The sequence below is a fragment of the Myxine glutinosa genome, chromosome 2 (assembly GCF_964187855.1).
Source record: "Myxine glutinosa chromosome 2, kmMyxGlut1.1, whole genome shotgun sequence".
In the NCBI taxonomy this organism is placed as follows: Eukaryota; Metazoa; Chordata; class Myxini; order Myxiniformes; family Myxinidae; genus Myxine; species Myxine glutinosa.
The window spans coordinates 93,018,727-93,045,719 of NC_136262.1; positions in this window are offsets into that span (position 1 = coordinate 93,018,727).

Consider the following 26,993-nt stretch of genomic DNA (forward strand, 5'->3'; position numbering starts at 1 on the left):
GTTGCAACTACTTTGAGTATGAAAGGAAACGACTTAATTCCGCCTCCGCGATACCCAACCAAGTGGTGTGATAGGTAGACACCACATACTCAATGAACATTGCACAAAGGAGCAGATTTTATATTTCTATGGATGGCTTGTAATTCAAAGAGAAGCATTCAAAATGTCGTTTTTTCTTTAACTCCCAAAACAGTGACTGCAATCACTGTGAAGCTTGTAAGTAAACTACGCAAAGGGCAAAACACATGAAACCAATTACAAAAGACATGGGATTTGAACCCATGCCTCCTGGCTCAGTAAAAAAAATACTCGTACTATCATGCTGTACAAACCACTGCATGGTCACAGGGGTTTGTCAATATTAATCACAAACGTAATGGAGGAAAAAAAGGCCAAACATTTTCCCATTCACATGAAGTATCATGTGACGTATACCATTTCCTTTTGAGTTGTTCCAATATTTATGACAGTTAAATACAGGTGTCTGAGGCCCCCATGTAACAGTAATACAGCTAGAACGGCACTCAGTAGAGAGCATACATCCACCTGGTTGGCCATATCACTCAATGGTTAAGAATCACTTTTTAAAATTCTACTAGCTGGATCCAGATCTTCACAAAAATTGAATCGATTCTTCCTTGTCACACACACAACCTGTCCAACAAGTTTCGTCCAAATACATCCATAACTTTTTGAGATCTCCTGCTATGTATCGTTTTTGGCCCTACCTCCCAATGGTGAAGAATCACTTAAAAATTCTAGTAGCCGGATCCGAATCCGGATCTTCACCAAAATCTAATAGTTTCGTCGGTCTCACATATGCTCCATCTCTGCCAAATTTCGTCCGAATCTGTCGGCAACTTTTTGAGATATTTTGTTCACAATCGGATAGACAGACACACAAACGGACAGACAGACAGGGGTGAAAACATAACCTCCGTCCACCTTTGGTAGCGGAGGTAATTCATTTGGCTCAGTGTGACAACTTTGTTGTGAAGAGACAATCGAAAGATGAAAGCACCGCAGGCAATGGGGGCACAGTGATTGAATTTGAAGGCCTAGCAATATCTGGTTTATTGATGAGACAAAGTGAGAATGAGTAAGGAGAAATGACACAATGTACAATTACCATGGTAACGGATGGTGCTGAAACCTTATAAATTTGGAACTGCATCTTATTGTTACCTCCGTCGCCGAAGATGGACGCAGGTTATATTTTTACCCCTGTCTGTTTGTCTGTAGGTGAGCATGATATACTCAAAAGCTCAAATGAGCTCAAAAGGTTGTGGACGGATTCGGACGAAACTTGGTGAACACGTTGGGTATGTGACAAAGACAAATTGATTCGATTCTGGTGAAGATCCGGATCTGGATAAGAGAATTGTTTTATTACCCTGCGCTCACGAAGCACAAAGCAGGGTTAAGTGATCGGGCACAGCCGTACGTATGGCATACGTGCGTCTGCATTTTAAAAATTCATTTTCTTGGCAACCGCTGGTCCGATTGACACGAAATTTCACCACATGAGCGCCTCCACCTGTAGAATGTTTTAGTCATAATTACGACGTCATAGGTCACGTCTTATGGACGCCATATTGGAAAAACCAGTGTACCTCTATATCTCCGAAACTGCTCAAAGGAAAAAAAATGAAACATGGCTCATTGATAAGTACTCTTCATGGGGAATAAAATCTGTTAATGATGATGTCATCAGTGCCTTCATTATGACGTCATAATTCGACAAGTACAATGCTTGATCTGATCAGTATGAAAAAAATTATCTCTGCAACTGTTATTCTGATAGACATGGAATTTTCACCATAGGAGCGACTCCTGTATAATTTTTTTATTGATAATTATGATGTCATATGTCACGAGGTACAGGCGCCATCTTAGAAAATCCGAAAAACGTTGCACCTCTCTTTCTCCAAAACCGCTCGATGGAAAAAATTGAAACGCGGCTCATTGTAAAGAACTCCGCATGTGGAATAAGCGTTGTTAATGATGACGTTATTGGTGACTTAATTATGATGTCATAATTCGACAAGCACAACGCTTAGTATGATCAGTTTGAAATTTATTGAGCTTTCATATACGCGACAATTATGTTGGAGAATATACCGTTATAATGTCATAGATCACGTGGTCTGGCAGCCATATTGGATCAAAGAAAAAAAAAACTTTAAAAACGGAAGAGTTGGCTCACACCAAGTTGACTGCGCATTCTACGAATACCATCTAGTTTTGAAAATGTGATTTTTTTTTTCCTAATTGAGAGATAGGGCCAAAAATGATATATAGCACGATATTTCAAAAAGTTGTTGATAAGTTATGACAAAACTTGGTGGATATGTTGGCTCGGTAACACGAACAAGCTGATTAAATTTTGGTTCATGTCTGAATCTAGAATCAATGGGATAAAAAACGTAAACTGTTCAGCCTGCTGGGGGTATGCTCCGAGTACCGTTCGAGTTTGTAATTTCAATATACATGCTGCACAAATTGTAATATGCTGCTGCACCGACAGGAAGGTGCATTGATGAGCTTCATTGAAGATTCACCCAGCTCTTCCATCTGCTCGTCATCATTTATCAACAGAAAGGACTGTCTACCTACCTACCTACCACAACATAGGAATATGATAAATGCTGCCAACAGAGTGATTTTCTCCCTCAACCATCTTTGTGCCAAACATTATTGGCCAAACGCTAGTAACTCAGCCATCTTTGATTTGTTGTTCTTCTTCTCTACCAGATTGAGGCTCAAGGAAGAGCAAGATTATCTAGAGGGCAAAAAAGGGGCATTCAATTTCAGCGGCATGCATTTTGATATCAGCTGTATATGCAACACCACCACTTACTCCACTTTCCTTTCTCGCCACATCTGTTATGGGTTGACACCTGTAACTGCCGTATGCAGTGAATGCTAAAAGCAAATGCATGCAATAATCAACACCTGTGCCAACCATTCTTACCAAGTCCCATTTTGTGCATCAGCCATCTCCCATTGCTTGCGTGGCTCATGGTCTGGTTGAAATGCACATTGTGGTCCCATCAGCTTGTTTGGCACCATCTTCACAATTTAAGGGCAATAACCTGGAAAACACGAAAAATCTTTCTCTACGTGGATTCATGACAACCATTCACTTATGACAGTAAACTCGCATGGAGTCTGAGCCAGAAATCTGTGCTGTGATGTACAAAGGAAATTATTATTTTCTTGTAATATTTTAAGGAAATTATATTGAATTTATATTCTCCGTTATCCTTTTCCAGTATGCCAACTGAATAATCAAACTTTTTTTTTCTGATTCCTAATTACTCTTCTTCTTCTTCAATAGCAACTATAAACCCACCTTTTATCGGGGGCAAACTTTGCCCGAGTCTACACAAACGGGCCAGTGAGGCCTAACTTACGACTAGTTAGGGCAGAAATTTGGAATTTGGCCAGGATGCCGGCAATGGCTCGCCTAATCTTTGCGAATGACACCGCGGGATCTTTAACGTCCACCAACTAATTCCGGCAGATGGGACACCCATTTAATGCCCATCCGAGGGACGGCACACACATTGATGAATAACACCGGGATGACAGTTTATAGCTGGGTCGGGATTCAAACCCAGGCTAGACGACTTATACACAAGTGCGTATGCCTCCAGGTAATCCTTCCAGCCCATCATTTCTAATTACTGGTTCGGCCTAACATATAGGCACTATGAAAGTTTCAGGAACACAAATTATGACAATGCTGAATACAAGCATCGTTATCCACCATATATTCCAAAAAAACCTCTCGTTCAATTGCATGTTTTTTGCCTGAATGCAAGTCTTGTAACACATTAGGAAGGAAACAAGATCTTTTTCAGAAGATGGCATTATCAAGAATTGTGTGCATTAACCATGTGCAAGCCATGAATACTTAAATAAATTAAATCCACGTACATTTAATCAAGTTAACCTACTTTAAGCATGGATCATAAAAAGGATAGTACAGCATTCCATCATCTGAAAGGACGTAAAACGAAGGTTTTCATTTGTACCGGCCTCTCTTGAATCTTTTATAGACATCCTAAAACACAACATCCTTTTATAAAGAATGCCAATTTACTTGCCCAATCTGCTGCCAAAGTTGGCACAATAATCCTTCAATTCCTTTTTTTTAAATGTATACATTGCTCCTTTCACATACTATGTGGGGGTCAAGCACCTTAACTCACAATGGCACTTTTATTATGCACGACGACCAAGAACAACTCTAAGGTGATTCTGTAGTATGAAATTCATGAATGAACATATATGTGCAGTAATTGAAATTCTCATGGAAAAAAAACCAAATAAATTGTGACAGAAAACACAATTTGATCTCTTTTGATGGACATGTATTAAGAGCCTGCAGCACAAACCTTCCTTGAGAATTGGCACAGGTTTCGAAAAGCCAGCTCCTAACGGCTGTGTGGTGTGACGGCTAATACCAACTTGGCCGCAGCAGCTTTGGTGTGTTGTTTCCGCAGGGTGAGCTCAGTCGGCTGAACCGCATGGCGCTGTTGGCTTAGCGAGCATCAGCAGTGAAGATAGTGCAGGATGGAAAGAGAAATGCAAAATATGGTGAACCCATCAGGTGCCAAAAAGACTATTGAGCGACACTAATCAAAGTTGTTCAAGCAACCACTGGTAAGATTGGACACATGTATCGGCCATGGATCAGTTGTTTACCACTGCTCATGTGTTCCGCAAGTTGTCAACTTTGCAAGTGAGTTCTGCAATGAGATATATATCCCCTGAAGGTAAAAAATAATCGTCGGGAATATTTTTAGAGGTTAGTTGACAGTTGAAACTTATCATATAATCCAACCTTGTAAACAGGAGAAATGTGCAAAAAGCTTATGCAGCTCTGGCTGGAATGCCAGGGAAGCTTCAACTGGATACCTGGAGAGAACCAGCTCACAAGCATTATGTGATTACTGTGAGTGGTTTGGTGGCTGTCCAATCAGTGAGGCTACTTGGGCAGCCTTTTCTGGAAATGCATCCAATTATATGAGTGCACACACACAAAACACACACACACAAGGGCATGTTGAAAAGTAATGCCTCATATTATTTTTCTCCAAAACAGGTAAAGATAATTAATCAAATGAAACGAAGCGAAGTCTGCACTTTACTTCTTCCCACCACTGGGTACAAAGTTTCGTGATTCTGACACGAGATGTCTCAGTGCAGCATAATGTTGTCAGTGTTGTGAAGCGTGAAGCACTGGAGGTGAGAGCTGGGACAACTGAACCAGGGATGAAGATGACTGGAGATCAGAATTGGGTGTACCATTACGAACCTGAGAGTAAGAGACCGTCAGTGGAATACTGGCACCATCTTTGTTCATTCTAATATCTTTATGTAATATCTAATATCCCTCCACCGTGACGTCCCTCATTATTCAGGCAGTCTGCAGCCTCTTCCCTCCCTTCAGACCTTGACAAAATCACAACCTTGTCAAACACTTGGAATATGTCTTTCAATTCTGACATATCTCACACTCATGATAGACCATCTCTCTTTGAAAGGACTGTCTGGTAAACCCTCACAACTACTTTTTTAACAATCCTCTTGAGGAAGTTTAATCATTCAAACTCCTGGGTCTCACTATCAGCCATTATCTTTCTTGGGCAAACCACATTTCAAATTTGGCCTCCAAAGCCAGCCACCGACTGGGCATCCTCCGTCATCCTTCCTTGGCACACCTGAATTCCTATCCACCTACTTAAGGCCTTAATCCACAACTTGATTGAGTCTGTTCTCCCCTATGGGCTGGCTCCCCTGCTTCACATATTGCTCGGCTTGCTGCCGTGGAAACCAAGGCCCTCAACATTATTGGAATCTCTCGTGATGAAGCTGAGTCTATCATTTCACCATCGCAGACTTTTTAGGTAGTAGGTTGTAGACAGCAACCACCCAGGGTGGTACTACCATCCTGACTTAGGGGCGTAAAAGTGGTGCCCGGAACCATCTTACACTCTCTGTGTCAGGATTGCGGTCTTACTCTTTGCCTCACTCAAACTACAGCTACCAGGCTACTTTCAAACTCTTTCATGCAAACAAACATCATACACTTTTCATCATACTGTTACAGACGCGGTTTTAGATGTTATTTTACCGAGCGGTTGGTATTACCGCGTCCGAACAGTTACTCCCCGATTAGAACCCGATTCCACCCGACGTTGACCAGATCGCACCGCAGATATTCAATCGGGAAACCTCTAAAGCGACCGAAAGAGAATGAAAAGAGAAGAAGACAGAGTACGGAGGAAGAACAGATTTATTATACACACACAAGCAATGGATGGAAGAAGCAGTCACACAGCGAATCATTAACTTACACTATTCATTTTACTTAACCCCAAGACAACGAGTAGGACAGACGACGTTCACACTTACTCGGGGGATATTGCAGGCAGGTAGGGCTTTAGGTGGATTGCTGGAGAGGGAGGAGGGTCGGAGGCAGCAGCTCTCAATTCCTCGCGGTTTTGGCGGGAAAACCCTCCGTCGCGTATCCGCTGCTGTAGACGTCACGCGCTGGCTCGGCACACCTGCTCCTCTCCTTCTGGTGGAGCCGTCTCCCTCCTTTCAGCGCGTCTCTCCAAAGCTGGTTCCCTTTCCGAGTACCTCTCCTCTTTGGCTTGGAGCGTTTCGCATCTCACCGCTCCTCTTGGTGTCGCCTCTTCGCTCATCTCCCAGGTCATCTCGTGAAGCAGTCCCTTACAGTCGCTTTTATAACTCGGGGCGGAATCAAGCCGCCGGCTGCGAGGGCACGCCTACCGGGTCGCTCACCGCGGTGCTGATTGGCCATGTGGGGTTGGCTCACTCCTCCCCTCTATGCCGAGGTGGAGACACGCCTTTCTTCTCCGAGATTAGCACATGGGCAATGGCGGCTTGCGGGATTGAACACAACTCGCACCCTTTTTAAAGGAACTTTGGAGAGCGGAGATGTTTGGGGAAATTGCAAGGGCCTATGCTTATTTTGTTTGATACAATGCAAAGTCAATCTAGTGGGAAACACATATTTAGCCGACATAGAATAAGGAAATACACTATTTAAAAAGATATATCGTGGCCTGCGTGTAAGTTTCATGGAATTAACTAGGAGGACGGCTGCGACCATTATTTACATTAACAGGGTGTTACACAAAACAAAACCATACTTTTTACATTCGTTACACTTCCTCCAAAATTGTTACACTTCTCAAAAACCGTTACACTTCTCAAATTCGTTACACACTTCTCAAAACCGTTACACTGCACCCTCCTTTCTTCAGGCCCGCTCTCGGGCCTACAAAACTTTAACTTAGTGTGACACGTAGGTGTAATTCCCTCTACAATTAACCTGACCCTGAGTGTGACAATCTTAAAACACAAATAAGTATGTCCCCCTATTGCATTGCACCCTGTCTAACAGACTCAAGCCCACAGCTAACCGAATTACGGAATTATTCTCAAACTATACATTTACGGTGGGGAGCATTATTTACAATGACGTGATTTCTTATTTACAACGCAACCCAGGACCTGTGTTTTTTTCTTTTTTTTCTTTTTAGGGAACAAGAAAAAGAAATTCCTGTTGGGAGGGAGGAGACAGCACGCATTGCATCGATGCACCAGTACCAATACCACCAAAGCACCCAAAAGCACCAAAAGCACCACAAGCACCACAAAGCACCAAAAGCACCACTCGGTGCGCAGTCACCATGGTTCTTAATAAACACAACAAAACAACTGGTGGTGGTCTTCTCTTTCTCTGCTGGGCCGATGTTCTTCCCGACGTCTTCTGGCTTCATGCGGCCTATTTGGACATAATAAAAAGCACAACTTGTGCTCGTTTTTTATTTAGGGCCTCAGGGGCCAACTAAGGGTGGTCCACCTGTTTGGCATAGGTGCCACCTTACCGAGGTCCGCAAGCAAGATTCCCTGGCCACTATGACCGGTCTCCAACAGAGGTGCCCTGCCCCAGAACCTGGGGTCCATCAAGTGGTACTTGGCCGCAGAACAGCGGTCCATAAAGTGGTACATCAACGCAATGCATGCTGGTTCTGGGAATCTCGGGCGCACAATGGCCACCTCACGCACGCTCCCCTCGGCACCCAATGGCGCACAGGTCATGTGGGAGACAAAAGAGACAATTGAGCGAGGGGTAAGGTCACAAGGGTACACATCAATAAGGCAATGCAAGGCGAAATGCGTACGGAGGGCGAAGTGAGAAAGCTCGTCCCTACCGTACGTCACCCCCCCTGTCACCTACACTACCCTTGCCCTTACCCCATATGTACAAAAATCTACCCATTTACAAATTCGTCACTACTGTCACGTCTTCCCCATATTTCTCCTATACCAAATTCGTCTCCACAATCCCTCTAACCAAAATTTGCCATCACCAATTCATCATCAATCCTCATAAGGAGGGAGAGATGGAATTACGCACAATGTCACACCCACGTCATGATGCGTCTCACAATCCAAACATTTGCATCATAAAAAATAATCAAAACATGGCATGGTGTGGAGTACCTGTCACCTCAGGTGAGTGGATGCAGATGGTGCGAGGAGACTTCAATCCTAACTATCCTCTAAATGACTTTAACACACTTTACACTACCCGGGGTCTCTCCCTGCCAATCCATTGGCCAACTTACACTATGGGTTCTAAAAACCAATTCCCATTGACCAAACTGTGGTGCTTCTCAATTTGGGGTCTCACTCCCCCGATTCATCTCCCGGTGCCCTCGCACAATTTCTGGGCTGCGACGTGTAGCTCTCCCAGCAGGTCTACCCACCTGCACACCTCCACCACTGCAGTTGCCACCTGAGCTTACCTAGCTCCTCACCCTAACCTAACTAACTGGGGAAGGCCCTCTCCTGGCTCTGTCACCCCTTGGTGCCCTCTGGCACTGGGCTACCCGGGTCCGTCCTCCGGATCCTCGGGCCCCATCCACAACTACCGGCTCCCAGAGCCCACCTGCGGCCTCACCTGGCCGACATCCTCACAGTGGTGGAGTGCCCAAATCAACTACACACACTAACAGGCTACACGCCCAGCCATTTCCACAACACTAATGCACCCATCCAAAGACCATTCTTTCACTCGCACCACAGATGCCAATATCCAACCACAATTTACCTGTACCCTCTACCTAACACTTACACTACCCGCCCCGGGTATCCGTGATGGGGGTCCACTCTTCCCCCATTCACACCTTCGCACCATCCACTCCACTCCACAATTTCCACCATACTCACTCCACGACCATCCATTCCAATACTCCATTTATTCCACACTACCATTCTCCATACCTGCTGTTGCACACCTGTGCCCTCACACCTGGTGCCACCTGCACCCTCCTCCTCTTCCTGGACCATTTGGTCAACACAACACACCGCACCATTACTCACTCATACACTGCTCCACACACCTGTTCAGTTGCACACCTGTGCAATCACACCTGTTCAATCCTCAAACACACGGCATCATCTCAGCTAACTACTCCCGTCTGAAACTTGCGCTTCCCAGTCGTCCCTTTAAACTATTGCGCTCCCACGTCATTATCATCCACACTAAACTACCTGCGTCCCCACTACAGGTATCAGTCACTAACTAATCTTAACGTTACCTAATGTCATCTTCGCTAGATCCCTACACACGATATATCCTAACCCACCCGGGCTAGTTTTCACTGCCATCAACCCCATAAACTATTGCGCATTTGCCCCCACTTCTGTGAGGGATGGTGGATTTGCCATCCCACCACATCGGGGGTCTCTCACTATAAATTTTGTTCGTCCAAATTCCAACCAATTCAAAAATTTTCCATTTCCTGCCAATTCTACCCACTATCTGCCAATCATTACTGCCAATCATCAAATTTTGCCTTTTTCTAATTTCGGGGCCAAAACACTATCCTCATCACCCGTCTACTTATTACATCCTCTCGGTGCGCCGTGACATCATTAAACTCGGTTCGTAAAGCCGAGCAATGAATTCGGGTGGTTTGGTCGCCTGCAGGTTGAATCCGTCCGGCTTTCGGTTCAAGGGAGGTGGTTTGGTTGGACCGAGGTTCCACGCACCATCTCGGCGCGGCACCTTGCGGTCCCGGGCCCGATGGCTCAATCTCTCCCGGTCGGAACCCCGTCCCCACGAGGGGGCACCGTTCCGCCTCCTCCCACTCGCCCTTGAACCGGACCGGTCGCCTCGCCCGCCAAAGCCCGGACTCGACCGTGCGGGGCGGGGCCAAGCCCGAATCGGCAACGACGCTTCGAAGAGAAGCGACGCAGCATCGATCCGCGCCGGGCCTCGCACCCAACAAAGCACCCCACGCCCCGAGTGCTCGCATCGGCTATCCGTCGCCCTAACCACTAACCCGGTTACCGTCGATGCTTTACTTGCATGCTCACACGCATACGCTACCCCTTTCACCCTCACAAAACCTGGCGTTCCAACGCCGTCCGTACATTCCACCAACGCTCTCCCTGTCACACACCACACCTCTCGCGCACACTCTTGCGCACACCTCTCCTCCGTTACGTCCTCCGTAACACTCACCATGGGCGTGCACTCTTGCATCCACCCACTAACGCGCTCGGATGGGCTCTCCCACACTCGCGCCATGACCAACTCAGGTGTGCTTCCTCGCACACGTTCCACCACCACCTTACTCTCCGTGTCACACTCCGTACACCCCGACGTGCATTCTCGCTCGCACTCGGTTTCACACTCGCGCTCCGATGTGCTCTCTCGCACCTGCGCCATCACCAACTCACTATTCGTGTCACACTCCATACACCCCGACGTGCATTCTCGCTCGCACTCGGTTTCACACTCGCGCTCCGATGTGCCCTCTCGCACCTGCGCCATCACCAACTCACTATTCGTGTCACACTCCGTACACCCCGACGTGCATTCTCGCTCGCACTCGGTTTCACACTCGCGCTCCGATGTGCCCTCTCGCACCTGCGCCATCGCCAACTCACTATTCATGTCACACTCCGTACACCCCGACGTGCATTCTCGCTCGCACTCGGTTTCACACTCGCGCTCCGATGTGCCCTCTCGCACCTGCGCCATCACCAACTCACTATTCGTGTCACACTCCGTACACCCCGACGTGCATTCTCGCTCGCACTCGGTTTCACACTCGCGCTTCGTAACACGCTCACCCCTTGACGCACACTTTTTCCTCACACGCGTGCCATTTCCACTCACACGGGACCCTTCACCAACGCCCGGATGCCTCCTCGATCCCAAGCGCGCGAAAATTCTTTTGTCGCCAAACATCCTCTTACAAAATCTCCCCGCACAATACACAACAGCACGACTCACCTGGGGGATCCTTTTCTCCACGCGAACCTGCAAACTTCCATTCGGGTTAAGCACAGCATCGTGATGTGAGCAGGGACTTTGTACATAATCCATTTCTCCCTGCAATTCCCGGGCTACCTCCGTCATCTCTTCAATTTTAATTCCCAGCACTGCTTTTTCTTTATTTACCTCGACGACCGCTGGCTTTAATTAATAAAACACCCTCTACCTCATCGGTCGCCGGCTTTTCCAAACCCCGTGTCGCGATTTCTACCCCCGTCATTGTACCCGCGCTTTCCTCCGCTTCGCTCAACCAGCGCTTTTCGACCCGCGTTACCTCGTCGTGCACCCCCGGGACCCTTTCGCCCACCATGCGATCCATGGTCTCCCCACATTTTTGCATGCGGTCACCCATTCTGTTCGTTATTGCTTCCATTTGGTTTCCCCATTGTTCCATTCGCTCACCATGAGCATGCATTTTTGCTTCTAGCCTCTCCATAAGGGCCCTCATTTGTATCATCATAAAAAGGTCCGAATCCCACAGCGGCGCTGCTACGGTCAAGGGCGCGGCAAAATTTGGTGCCGCTACACCCACGTGCGCGAGGACGCCATTTTGTGCACCTGATACCCCCTCAACCACCTCCTCATTGCTCTCCTCCTCCCTTTCTTCCCCTAAGTCCTGGGTTACCCCTAACCCGTCTATCTCCCCCACCGACATCCGATCGCCTTGATTGTCCATGGCGCGATCTCAAAATTCGGGTTTTATAAAACAACGCAATTTCGGCAGCTTGTAATTTTGACCAAAAATTTTTTTTTTTCTACACGTTTTAAAAATTTGGTTCGGGCTTCGAATCTCACTCCCCGACACCAATTGTTACTTAATAACACAATTGGTGTTCCAAAATTTGGGCCTAACAAATTTAGTCCCAGGTCAAAATCCAACTCCTGACAACCAATTGTTACAGACGCGGTTTTAGATGTTATTTTACCGAGCGGTTGGTATTACCGCGTCCGAACAGTTACTCCCCGATTAGAACCCGATTCCACCCGACGTTGACCAGATCGCACCGCAGATATTCAATCGGGAAACCTCTAAAGCGACCGAAAGAGAATGAAAAGAGAAGAAGACAGAGTACGGAGGAAGAACAGATTTATTATACACACACAAGCAATGGATGGAAGAAGCAGTCACACAGCGAATCGTTAACTTACACTATTCATTTTAATTAACCCCAAGACAACGAGTAGGACAGACGACGTTCACACTTACTCGGGGGATATTGCAGGCAGGTAGGGCTTGAGGTGGATTGCTGGAGAGGGAGGAGGGTCGGAGGCAGCAGCTCTCAATTCCTCGCGGTTTTGGCGGGAAAACCCTCCGTCGCGTATCCGCTGCTGTAGACGTCACGCGCTGGCTCGGCACACCTGCTCCTCTCCTTCTGGTGGAGCCGTCTCCCTCCTTTCAGCGTGTCTCTCCAAAGCTGGTTCCCTTTCCGAGTACCTCTCCTCTTTGGCTTGGAGCGTTTCGCATCTCACCGCTCCTCTTGGTGTCGCCTCTTCGCTCATCTCCCAGGTCATCTCGTGAAGCAGTCCCTTACAGTCGCTTTTATAACTCGGGGCGGAATCAAGCCGCCGGCTGCGAGGGCACGCCTACCGGGTCGCTCACCGCGGTGCTGATTGGCCATGTGGGGTTGGCTCACTCCTCCCCTCTATGCCGAGGTGGAGACACGCCTTTCTTCTCCGAGATTAGCACATGGGCAATGGCGGCTTGCGGGATTGAACACAACTCGCACCCTTTTTAAAGGAACTTTGGAGAGCGGAGATGTTTGGGGAAATTGCAAGGGCCTATGCTTATTTTGTTTGATACAATGCAAAGTCAATCTAGTGGGAAACACATATTTAGCCTACATAGAATAAGGAAATACACTATTTAAAAAGATATATCGTGACCTGCGTGTAAGTTTCATGGAATTAACTAGGAGGACGGCTGCGACCATTATTTACATTAACAGGGTGTTACACATAACAAAACCATACTTTTTACATTCGTTACACTTCCTCCAAAATTGTTACACTTCTCAAAAACCGTTACACTTCTCAAATTCGTTACACACTTCTCAAAACCGTTACAATACACTTTTCTTCTCTTTTATTTAAGGCCTGGCCTCGATGAGGGCTATATAGTCCATGCCTGGAGCCTCCAACATAAAAAAGACAGGTTGGTGGTCTCTCTGTCTTCTACTGCCTCCTTTCTAGTCTTGCACCCTCTGCTCTTTCCAGGTTTCTGCTGGGGTCACACAGTCCACCATCAAACCCCTCCTGGTGAAACTACCAAAATCCAGGATCCCTGCTCACCTCAACTCACTTGTTCCCCGTTTCCCCACCCGTGGAACCCACTTCCACATCCTCTTCAATCTCATTCTTCCCTCCAGGTTTTCAAGTCAGTCCACCATCTCAAATCCTCACAAATCTAAAACCATATTTTCTACCCTTGTTATCCCCCCGCCACCCCAAGCCAAACACTCCTCCTGCCAAATTCATTATCACACCCATTGTTTCTCCAAGTCTGCCTCTACCTTGGCCTTCAACTCTGCCGTTGGTATTTCCCCATTCTCTCAACTGTTCCTTTTGCCCTATTGTGTCCTGATCCGTTCAGTGTAGTAATACTGGCAGGAGCCTCAACTATGTATAAAATAACATCTATACCATAAAACAAACTGTATGTGCGAGTTCCACCCAGGTTTGCCGAGACAGTTTGCCTGACTCCACTCAAATTTCTACACTACGGCCGCCATGTTGGTGCACACCTAATACCTTCAGAGCTGTCATATTCGCAATCGCCATGCCCTCCCTCCAAGTTTTCCCTTCAGTGTAAAACGACCAAAGTGACACTTGAAAGTATTTTCAGCTTATAGGCGTATTTTGAGCTTGGGAAGATAGACCTCAGCAATCGAGGTAGCGGTCTGTTGCCTCGTCGACCACCCAAATAACTATGTGGCATTCTCTCAAGCAGGGCTTTTATTGCATAGCTTACACAGGTCCTTCCTATTTTTTTCTGACTCTTTTATCTATATCTATTTTTAAAAAATGGTACCATTGGAAAACTGATAATCAATATACTTGGAACAAAATTTTTGAAGTTTTAAAACTTCGTTTAAATCACAAAAGTTCCTTTTTGGAAGGACTTGCTGCCATTTTATTATTCTATGATAGCAGGAACCCTTTAGCATGAAGGTGATGCACAAGGAAGGAACACACAAACAACAAGAAAAAGAGCAATCAGAGATTGCAAACCCTCGCCAGGATATATTTTCAGTGGTTTTTAAGGCCTTTGTGTTAAAACAAATATGGCGGCCAAACCACGTGACCGATGACGTCATCATTATTTTTTTTCTAAACTAATTTATTCCTGGATTATGCTCAAGAAATTTCATCTTGATCAGATGAAGTTTTGTACTTGTCGAATTATGACATCATATTGGAGACACCTATGACATCATCATTAACATATTTTATTCCCCATGGAGAGCTCTTCACAATGAGCCATGTCTCAATTTTTTCTATCCAGCACTTTCCGAGATATAGAGGTGCAAATTTTTTCGATTTTTCTAAGATGGCGGCCGAACCACGTGATCTATGATGTAATAATTATCATAAAAAATTATACAGGTGGACTTGCACCGATGGCGAAAATTTCCTGTCAATCGGACCAACCGTTGCAGAGAAAATCATATTTATTCTGTGCGGACAAACAGACAAACAAACGGACTCAAATGCAATACCCTCTGCTCAGGCGAGGGTAACAACCCCAGCCACGACAACTCAAAACAATAACAACTACAATGTGTTATAAATAATATTTTCTTCACTTGGTACACTTCATTTTTCCTCCTCATTGAGACTCACAGATTACAATTGGGATTATATATATTATAATTGGGCCACGCAATAGTCCGTCCAAGACAGCGAAATGCCCCTTCCACCATTCTTTCCCTGTACTAAGCCATATCTCCGGTGAGTAATTAGCAAGTAGCAACATTCTCTCCCTCTCAATACTCTCCCCCTCCATCCCCTCCCCCTTCTCCATCTCTCCCTTCCCTTTCCTTTCCTTCCCCTCTCCCGCTTCCCAGTCCTCCCTCTCCATGAGTCCTGGATGAGTTGGCAATGGAACACACCCTAGGTGTGTGTGTGTTTTTGTGTAACTGAAAACGGGTGGTGCAATCACCTTATGCCACAAGCTGTGAACCCAAACCTGCTTGAGGGAGTGAAAATATTTCATAACCGGGGTCCAGGTGTCGCAGGCCCCGGTCTGGTACAGGGCGACACACTGGTGAGCCTCCCTGCCCATAGCAAGTTTAGTAAAATAAAACCCAAATGCAGAGCTCTGTTGACTATACATCTTATTATAGTAGCAAATGAGAAGGAAGAAAAAAATAATTCGCAATAGGCTGAATTCCTCAAACTAATAATGGCTACTCAGTATTCCAAACTTGTATTCAGAAATGTAATTCAAGACATATTTTGACACTGAAATTAAGCATTTCTAGTCTAAAATCAACAAAAATTCCACCAAAATAATAAGAATCTACATCTACAATGGTCATGTTTAATAAGACCCAATTTTTCAATTATCAAGATTCTGAGTAATATCGCTGAAAGGTCGTCAATCACTTCTCGTGGAGTTTGTTGTATTCCTTTGTGGTGCTCTTTGCTTTGTTCAACAGTTCCTTGGAGGGTTGCTCCCACTTGTAACAAGGACTCACCGACTCAGGGTTAGCCATTTTATGGTCAGCAATGATGTAAGGGTACCATCCAAGGACAGACAGTTTCAGAAGTGAGTTTTGTTTTTTCTGACCACACTGAGCACTCTTTCTTCCCCAGAATTTTAATGGGGATAACAAGAACCAGTTTTGCCACCTGCACCAGTTATGCAAATCTTAGTTTGCTGCCAGCAAGCTTACAGGTCGCAAGATGTCCCCAAATCTTTATTCTGTGTGTAACATTGCCATCATCCAGCTTAAGGATTGCATCATTCCATACCTCCCGAGAAATATCCGTCTCATCCAAGAGCTGGTATTATGTGAACCGCTCTTGTAGTGGATCCACTTGGTGGGTAGACTGGTACGGTAGGAGGTGGGAATATCTCTTCACAAAAAAAGGACATCCTCAAATGTAGATGACTTTCTTGTCAAACTGACAAACCTTACACGTTTCAACATGTCGTGGTCATCGTTCCATGGAAGCTCCTTAATTGCTTCTGTGGCATCGGTGGTGTCGAACTTTCCCACACCTTTGAAGAAGGTTTTCCACTGCTGTGGAGACATGCGCCCCTCTTATTCAAGGTTGGCGAGTTTTTCTCTTGTAGCTTCACCTATGAAGATGTTGTCATCAGGCAGTGGGAAACCACAAACTTGAAACTGGTGTGAAATCCACAAATGGCGACCCGTTTCCTGTCATCTCAGCAGCAACAAACTTTCCATATGGCTTCCTCATGAATGACACAATTTCTAGGTACACAGCTACAAAGATCAAAACACAGCGACAGCTACAAAAAATACATTTTTATTTATTTATTTTAATAAGTGAGCTTTCAGTAGTTGGGCTTTATAGCGTAACCCGAGTTGAAAAAGCATGAGAGTTGACAGGGAAGCTACGGGTAACGTGCTAGTTGTGTTCCAAAAAGAGAAAACCGATACTGGCAACAGTTACTGTGAAGTTTTGGAAAAAGTTTCTGTCAGCCAAACGGAAGAAACATCTCGAATTTGCAGTCAGGGGGTTGCTTCCACCACAACAGCCCCACTTCTTCAGGTGCAAGAATTCTTCAAAGAGCAGAGCAATGAACTACTCCCACATCCACCATATTCTCCCAAACTTGTGCCCAGTGACTTTATGGTTATTTCAAAAATGGAAGACAGTCCTCATGGCCATAACTTCTCCTCAAGATCAGGGTTGGCATCAGCAATTTCATCAGTGGCTTCTGCATACCCTGGAATATAAAAAGCTTTGTTTGCGCCTCCGCATCATAGATGGACAAGTGCCATAAGTGTCTACCACTCCTAGGTGTCTTCGTCGAGAGGTGAAGTATGTGTCATTTTTGTAAGTCTAACAGCTTATTCAAATAAATTAAGAAATCTTCATATTTGAATGAACCTTGCATATAAATCACATGCCATTCAATGACATTATTAGACAATAACCCTAACCCTAACCCTAACAACCCTACCCTACCCTAATCCTAGCCATAACAACTACCCTAACCCTAACCCTAACCTCACTTCTACTGGTTAGGATTAGGGTTAGGGTTAGGGTTAGGGTTCTTCGGGTTAGGGTTAGGGTTGTTAGGGTTATATTGTCTATTCATGGAAATATTACTGTACACACATACCAAGGACAGCAGTAGACAATGGACAAACATGTGGTGTGTTATTTGGGTTTCCCACGAGCCAGGGGTTAGATGGGAATACATACAAGGAAACTCGATATTATTTATTCTAATTTTAACAACTAATGAATAAAACATTTAAAGAGATCGATTTTAATACACGCCTGTCATCGTAATGGATGATCCATTTGATGTACATATGGTGTAATACACAAATGATAGATCTTTGGCACCTTCTTGACTCCTTCATTTCCATCATAATAACCCCTATTCTCACTCACCATAATCACTTATTTTGTATTTCTTTCTCAAATTAACATGTGCACCTCCCCCACACCCTCAAGTGTTTTTTGTGTGACTGTATGTGACATGTTAAACGTCACATTATGGCAAAAGGGCAGTTTTAAGCTATATATGATTCATAACAGTAAGGCCTGTGCTTGGCTATTAGTTTTCCTTAAAATCCTTCAGCTGCCAAAATTAATCGACTCACTTGGCAAGATATTGTCGAGGATGAATTTCAAACAGATTCTTTAGAATGTCGATCTCAGACAAAACGTGGAGGCCTCCACCAGTGCGAGATAATCATTCACCCCCAAAATCGTTGCACGACAGGTCTTGTGTAGTCAGTTAACTTTTATCAGATGACTCCACAGCATTCCACTATTCATGGCAGTACTTTTCCTTTTGTGCCGTTGGTAGAATTTTTTGAGCCACAACTCCTCAAAACGAATCACTGTGACAACATGGTATTTTCTCTCTGTGTCCATTCCTGCTCAACAGTATACCAAACAATCAACCAAAAAGTTCATATAGCTTGCTAAAAATCTTACTCTGTGGCGGACACGAAAGCTCACTGGCGTGATGGCATCATTCCGCGCACCAAGTGGGCGTCGGCCACGCCCGAGGGGTAGGCGTGGCCTCGGGATATACACGGGGCTCGCAGCCCTGAGCTCCTCAGTGCTACAGTGGAGCTCTTCCAATAAAGACTCTTTCTTGTTACCTGCGTTGTCCGCTTCCCTCCTTGGTAAGCAAGTCGTGCGCGTAGCATCGCACTACATTTGGTGACCCCGACGTTGGCTCAGCCATAGCTGACCAACCGAACACGCCATAGCAATGGCAAACAACGCAGTTGTGGTCAAACTCCCCAAGTTCTGGGAGGCTCAGGCCGAGGTCTGGTTCGTTCAGGCCGAGGCCCAATTTCGGCTTCGGCACATCACGAGCGACGAGACCATGTACTTCCACGTGGTCGCCTCCCTCAGGCCCGGCACAGCCGCCCGCGTCGTGTCTGTCCTGAGGAACCCACCAGCCGATCACAGGTACGAGGCGATCAAGCATCTCCTCCTCGCCACGTTTGGCCTCACCGAGGACGCAAGAGCCGACCACCTCCTGGACATCCCCCGAGCTCGGCGACACGCGACCGTCGGTCCGCATGGACCATATGCTGTCGTTGCTGGGCGACGAAACCCCGGATTTTCTATTCCGAGCGCTCTTTCGGCGCCAGCTGCCGGCACGAGTACGCCTCGCTTTGGCCGGTTCCATGATAACGGAACCCCGAGCTCTCGCTGCCGAGGCCGACAAGTTATTCGCGGCTTTGGACACGCGGGTGAGTTTCGGTGCAGCCGTCGCGGCTCCCGGGGCTGTGGCGGCTGCGGCTGCACGCCCCTACTCCGAGCCCGAAACTGCTGCGGGTGACCACCCCTACTACGCGACGCACCGCGTGGCCGCTGAACCTCCTGTGGGTGACCACCCCTACCCCGACGGGCGCCTCGTGGCATACGCCATGCCACGCCCACCTCCGCCACCGCGGAAAAAACCGCAAGCCTGGTGCCGGTTTCACACCAAGTTCGGCCATGAGGCTCGGCAGTGTCGCCGGCCGTGCTCATTCGGCAGGTCGGGAAACGCCCGGGCCGGCCCTCGGTAGTGGCACTGAGCGCCGGCCGTTCAAACAGCCTACTGTTCATAACGGACACCTTATCCGGGCGCCGTTACCTGTGCGACACGGGAGCGCAGGTGAGTGTCGTTCCCGCCGGTACGTCCGACAAGCAAACCGCGGGCCGGGGCCCCGTGCTGCTTGCTGCCAACGGTACGTCCATACGCACATACGGCAAATGCTGCCTCTCTCTGTGGTTCGGAGGGCAGGTTTTCCGGTGGTCGTTCGTCACTGCCGACGTGCCTATGGCACTGCTTGGCACGGACTTCCTGTGTGTAAATGGTCTGTTGGTGGACGTAAAGCACAGAAGGCTCGTCCAGGCCGAGACGTTCAGCTCACTCCCTTGCGCGCTGCCCGGCTCGTTGAGCAGCTCCCGGAGCGGCTCATCGAGCGGCTCGCCGAGCGGCTTGCTGAGCGGTTCGGTTCATGCCAGGTTGATCTGTATGCTTCCGGCAGCGGACGAATTCACCCGCCTCCTCGCCGGCTTCCCGGCCCTCACGCGGCCCACCTTCTCGGCGGGGGCCGTCAAACACGGGGTGGAACACCACATCCCCACCGCCGGGCCACCGGTCTACGCCCGGGCACGCCGCCTCGAGCCGATGAAGCTCGCGGTAGCTAAAGCGGGGTTCACTATGCTGGAGCGGCTCGGCATCGTGCGGCGCCCCGAGAGTGCTTGGGCGTCGCCGCTCCACATCGTGCCAAAGCCCAGCGGGGGATGGCGACCGTGCGGGGACTACCGGCGCCTCAACGACGCCACCACCACCGACCGCTACCCCGTCCACCACATTCAGGACTTCTCCGCCCGGTTGGCGGGCATGTCCTTCTTTTCAAAGCTGGACCTCATACGCGGCTACCATCAGGTCCCCGTCAGGCCGTAGGACATCCCGAAGACGGCCGTCATCACGCCATTCGGACTTTTCGAATTTCTTCGGATGCCCTTCGGGTTGAAGAATGCGGCTCCGGCGTTCCAGCGACTAATGGACAGCGTCTTGCGCGACTTGGATTTCGTGTACGTTTACCTGGATGACATCCTCGTCACCAGCGCGTCCCACGAAGAGCACCTCCACCATCTCCGCATGCTCTTCGAAGGCCTGGGCCAGCATGGCCTCATCGTGAACCCCGCCAAGTGCCAGTTCGGCGTCGCCGAAATCGACTTTTTGGGGCACCAAATCACCAGGCACGGGGCCGTCCCCCTACCGGCCAAGGTGGAGGCTGTGAAGGGGTTTCCGCGCCCCCGCACGATCAAGGGGCTCCAGGAGTTCCTGGGCATGGTAAACTTTTACCATCGGTTCCTGCCCCGCATTGCCCAGCTCCTGCGCCCCCTGCACGAGGCCCTCCGAGGGAAGCCGGCAAAGGTGACGTTACCTGGACCGAGCAGATGGACGCGGCATTCGCGGGCGCGAAGCTCGCCTTGGCTAACGCCACCATGCTCGCGCACCCGGCGCCCGATGCACTGATCGCCCTCACCACCGACGCCTCGGATTACGCGGTGGGCGTGGTGCACGAGCAATGGGTGCGTGGTGCCTGGCAATCGCTGGCGTTCTTCAGCCAGCAGCTTCGCCCACCCGAACGCCGTTATAGTACCTTTGACCGCGAGTTGCTCGGGCTTCACCTGGCGGCCAGGCACTTCTGCCATCTGCTTGAGGGCCGTGCGTTCACGGCCTTCGTCGACCACAAGCCACTGGTCTTCGTGATGGGCAAGGTCACCGAGCCGTGGTCGGCCCGGCAGCAGCGTCACCTCTTGGCCGTGTCCGAATATACGACGCACATCCGGCATGTCGTGGGGAAGGACAACCCGGTGGCGGATTGCCTTTCCCGGTCCGTCGCCCACGCAGTCCACCTCTGCATCAACTATGCCCGGATGGCGGCGGACCAGGCCGCCGACCCCGGCATCCAGGCCTTGCGGACTGCCGTCACGGGCCTCCGCATCAACGAGGTGCCGTTCGACGGCACGGGCACGGCCCACTTGTGCGAGTCTCCCTCGGGCGGCCTCGCCCCATCGTGCCCGCGGGCTGGCAGCGCCAGGTTTTCGACGCCATCCACGGCCTGTCCCACCCGGGCACGAAGGCCTCCCAGAGGTTGTTCGCCGACAAGTTTGTCTGGCATGGCCTCCGGAAGGCCATCCGCGGCTGGACCAGGACGTGCCTCGCGTGCCAGCGCGCGAAGGTGCACCGACACACCCAGGCCCCATTGGCCCCATTTACGGTGCCGGAACGTAGGTTCGACCACTTTTACGTGGACCTGGTGGGACCTCTGCCCCCCTCGCGGGGTTTCACCCATGTCCTCACAATGGTGGACCGCACCACCCGGTGGCCGGAGGCCGTGCCTTTGGCGGCGACGACGGCGGCGGACGTCGCGCAGGCGTTCATCACCACCTGGGTCGCCCGGTTCGGCGCCCCCTCGGACATCTCGTCCGACCGCGGCCCCCAGTTCACCTCGGAGCTCGGGGGGCGGTCGTGCGGGGGCTCAGGGTCCAGCTGCACCGAACCACGACCTACCACCCCCAGGCCAACGGCCTGTGCAAGCGGTTCCACCGCTCGTTGAAGGCCGCGCTCCGGGCCATCCTCCGCGACGGCGGCTGGGTCGACAGGCTCCCCTGGGTCCTGCTGGGCCTCCGGACGGCGCCCAAGGACGACCTGCGCGCATCCGCGGCGGAGTTGGTCTTCGGACAACCGCTGCGGGTGCCGGGCGAGTTCCTCCCCGACCCCACGGCACCATGGTCCGTGGCGCAGGAGCGCTCCGCGCTGCAGGAGACAGCCCGGAGGTTCGCCCCAGTGCCGACGGCGCACCACGGGCACCCACCTACGCACGTCGCCCCGGAGCTTCGCACCGCGGAGTACGTATTCGTCCGGCACGACGCCCACCGGACACCACTGCGGCCCCCGTACGACGGGCCTTTCTGCGTGCTGGAGACCGGGGTGAAACATTTCACCTTGGACATCGGCGGTACTCCCGACCGCGTCTGAGTGGATCGCCTCAAGCCGGCCCACCTCGACGTGGACCACCCACCACCGGTGGCTCGGCCCCCGCGTCGGGGCCGCCCCCCTGCGGGCGGACCCCCGGCACCGCCCAGCCCCGCCGGCATGCCGCCCCCCGGTCCTGCACCCATCCCGGGTGCAGCCAGAGGCATCCCAGCTGGCATCCCTGCACCCCGGACGCCGCCAGTCGCCAGAGGGCGCTTCGGCCGGGTCATCCGTTTGCCCCGCAAACTGGCCCTCCAGGTGCGCGGGAATTCTGGGGGGGCGCATGTGGTGGACATGAAAGCTCACTGGCGTGATGGCATCATTCCGCGCACCAAGTGGGCGTCGGCCACGCCCGAGGGGTAGGCGTGGCCTCGGGATATACACGGGGATCGCAGCCCCGAGCTCCTCAGTGCTACAGTGGAGCTCTTCCAATAAAGACTCTTTCTTGTTACCTGCGTTGTCCGCTTCGCTCCTTGGTAAGCAAGTCGTGCGCGTAGCATCGCACTACAACTCATTGTTTATTTTTAAAAAATGTTTGGCTTGGAGCTCTTGATCATTTTTTAAAGTACATTCTATCACATTGACCAATTACAAAAAGAAGAAGCATCCGTTTATTTGTGTGCGGTTTGCGTTGGTAACACTTTATTACACCCGCCAGGGAGTAATGCATTCGATCGTGTCCGTGTGTGTGTGTGTGTGTGTGTGTGTGTGTGTGTGTGTGTGTGTTCGTGTGTTTGTGAACAAGATATCTGGAAAAGTTCTGAACGGATTTGGATGAAAGTTGGTGGGATGATTGCCCTTGGGATAAGGAAGAAGTGATTAGTTTTTGGTGAAGCTCAGGATATTATTCCGGATCCAGGAATTTTTTGAAGGATTGTTTACCATTGGACGACAGGGCTCATTTTTTTAAACATTATCTTCTATATATTCTATATTTAACATTGTGATATGAAAATAGTTTTCATATTTGTTGTAAATGAAGTTTAAACTTGTGGTTATGCGTTAGAGCGGTGTATTTTGTTAGCAACGTCGTCTTCAAGGTTGTTATTTTTCTAATAAAGACATATTCTGTCATTTTAAAACCACCAAAGTGTGTATTCGGTTTCCCCGTTTCATAAAATGTATCGTTTGATACGTATTATGCTTTCAAACTTTTTTTTTTTTTTTTTTTTTTTTTTACCTCAGAAGAGATATCAACATTTACCTCAGCGAATGTCAATCGCGGTGTCAGTATTTGATGAACTTATAAAGACTTAGGTGAGTTATAAGTCTGACCAACATGTGCACGGGATTCTTCCCAGAAGAATGAGTGGTCGCATTAGCTTGTACGACTTAAAATGAGCGAGTTTTGTTTTGACGTTTGGGCCAGTTTTACATGTTGTATCCCTAAGAAATGAAACGAACGTTTTCCTGGCTTACAATTTTATTTGAAGTCACACATGCCTCAAAATACACTCACTTATATAGAATTGAACGCTGAATCCGAAAATGTAAGTGAAATTGCCTTGTTAATTTTTTTACATTATCTTCTATATATTCTAAATATATATATATATATATCTGTGCAGTGTCTGTCTTGTGTTGTCTTGTCTTGTGTTGTCACTGAACTACTCCCTCAAACTTTTGTGAAATCGTACTATTCCAACTTGACCCACGGCGGGAGTATGCGATCGACTGAGTGGCGTTCTAGTTCTTGCTGTCATCGAATAATAAAAATGGTACCGTCGAAAAGCTAATAAATCGTTTTACATTGTTGGAAAGCTACTAAATGATTTACTTGGAACAAAAAAATGTGTTGTTTAAGCATAAAATAGCTGTTTTAAAACCCCCATTTCCAAAGGGAAAAGGAAGAAGCAGGACTTGGCGCTTTAATGTCACGTTTCCAACAATACAACAGCAGTAAGTATAAACCTTTGCAATAAAGTGTGATGGACATGGAAGGAGCACACAAAATTATATATAGTAATAGTTCTCGAAGGAATAGAAAAGTATATAATAATACATGATAGGAGCATAACAACAACAGCAACAACAACAACAACACTTTTTGTCGCATGTTTCACTTCATTTTACATCCTCATCCTCATTTTACATGCAATATGTTTGTAAACTGCAACATCCTGTTTTTTTATTAAATCCGTCAACGAAGTGACGAGGAGGCACAGCTAGTACCTATACTGAAATGTCAAACTTCACTTTGGTGGCAATCTACAATTTGTACATGAGGAAAGGGGAATTTAATAGAGAAAAGGAGGAAAAAGTGAGAAATTAGGGGTAGAAAGAGAATAAGCATGTTATGTCGGAGGAAGGAGAAAAGAGAATGGAGTTTTGGATGAGAGAGAGAGAGAAGTAAAGAGAGGGGAATGAGGAGGTAAGAAATGTGGAAGTTGTAGTAAAATTCCACCATTTTGTGCGTCCATGTACTCTGATGCCATTTTTGACGTTATGAGTAGTTTAGTGGGGGTATGGGGTTAGGGGATGGGAGGGGGTTAATACAAAATTTAGCTCATGAAGAATGAGGTGACAGAGGATAAAGGTGGTGCAGTGGAGCATCATTCATGGATACTTCAAGCAAGGGAATGAATGAGCAATAGAAAGGAGAAAGAAGGACAGATAGCAACCAGGAAGTAGGGGGGTGGGTTAATGAAGGGAGGAGGAATGATGAATAAAGATGGATAATGTCCGAGATGCAGGCTTGTTGCAAAACATGAAGGCACACTTTTAACCCTTGGATGCAGTGATTGGGCCTCAGAGGCCCACAAGGTTTTTTTTTGTTGCAAAAACGATGCTGTACAAATTTTTTGGGGAATGATCCTTATTTTCACCGACTTTCATGTTGTTACACAAAATTGAGTAACATTAAAAAAAAAAATCATTCAGGCCCGTGGAAAAATCTTCATTCTTCACTTATAACCTGAAAATCCGACACGAATGCAGGCCTGGGGCCTTTGAGGCCCCACATAAATGTTGTTGTACTACTATGTTATATCATTATTTTCTTTATATGAGCCTCATTATATGCTCCTATAACTTGGTTACAAATAATTCAGTGACAAAAATATGAAAATTTAAAAACTTTACACGAATACATTCGTGGAGCCTCCGAGGCCCAATGGCTGCATAGGTGTAGGATTTTTGACAGTTGTGGACATATACATTCTAAATAAAAGGATTAGTGAATCATATTTTTTGAGCAAATACTCCTCCATGAGCCTCAACCTTTTAGAGAAAAAAAAGTTTTAAAACCAAGAACCAAAATTTTTTTTTGCAAAAAAAAAAGAAGAAAGGTTCATTACTTGTATGGGATTCTTCCATCTAATAGGATCAATGATTCACATTTTCTGAGCAAATACACATCCATGAGCATCGACTTGGATTGAAAAAGGACATGAAAGAAAAAAATCTATAAAAATTAATTAATAAATAAAACATGATCTCGCGAGATCTCGCGAGATCTTGGAGACGGCGGCAGGGATTTTCGAAGCTCCACACGGTCTCCACGTTTTTTGAAGCTAAGTCTGTTCACAATTGTATTTTGTCGAAACTGTATTTATCTTTCGGTGTGTGAAGTTATTGTGTGCAACTTTGGTTGTTTCTCGGTGTTTATCTTTCATAAATTGATCGTCTGTTTGCCGTGTCGTGTCTTGAGGCCTTGTACAGTGTGCACTGTACAACCTTGAGGCTTTGTTTTTCTCTCAGCGGTCCGTCTTTTGTGATCCAATAAGTTTCGTTCTCTGTATTCCCAGTCTTTTCACCCATAGCCTACTTCCTTGTGTAAATCTCAACTCAAAAAAAAAAAAAAAAAAATTCCCTTCTCTGTTCTCATTCGTTTATTCATTCTTATTCGTTCGTTCGTTCTTCGACCACGTGTTTCTCCCCCATTTCCCCAGATAGTTTTCACTCATTAACCTTCAATGTTTACACTTTCCCCTCAAGTTATGTATTCCGTCATATTTTATAACACCTTTTTCTTCTTCTTCTTTAAAAGGCTGCTTTCGACTTGCTCACCAAATCAATTCATCCCAAAAAAAATATCCATCTCCTATAGTGCCTTTTTTCTACATTCCCTAAACTCTCCTGCACTCCATCCTCCATCCAGCGTCCTTAAACGTATTTTTAACTCGAAGGTCACAAGAAACTCATTTTGCAATAAATGTTCGTTTCCCATAAATCGTACACTTTCAAAAATCCAATCTCACCCCTCCCCTCCAAATCTTCCCCATAACCCCTCCCCTCCAAATCTTCCCCATCACCCCTCCCCTCCAAATCTTCCCCATCACCCATCCCTTTCAAATCTCCCCCCTTGCCCCCTCCCTCCTAAACTACCCCCTCACCCCTCCCCGCCAAGACGCCGCCTCGCCCCTCCCCTCCTAGACTCCTGCC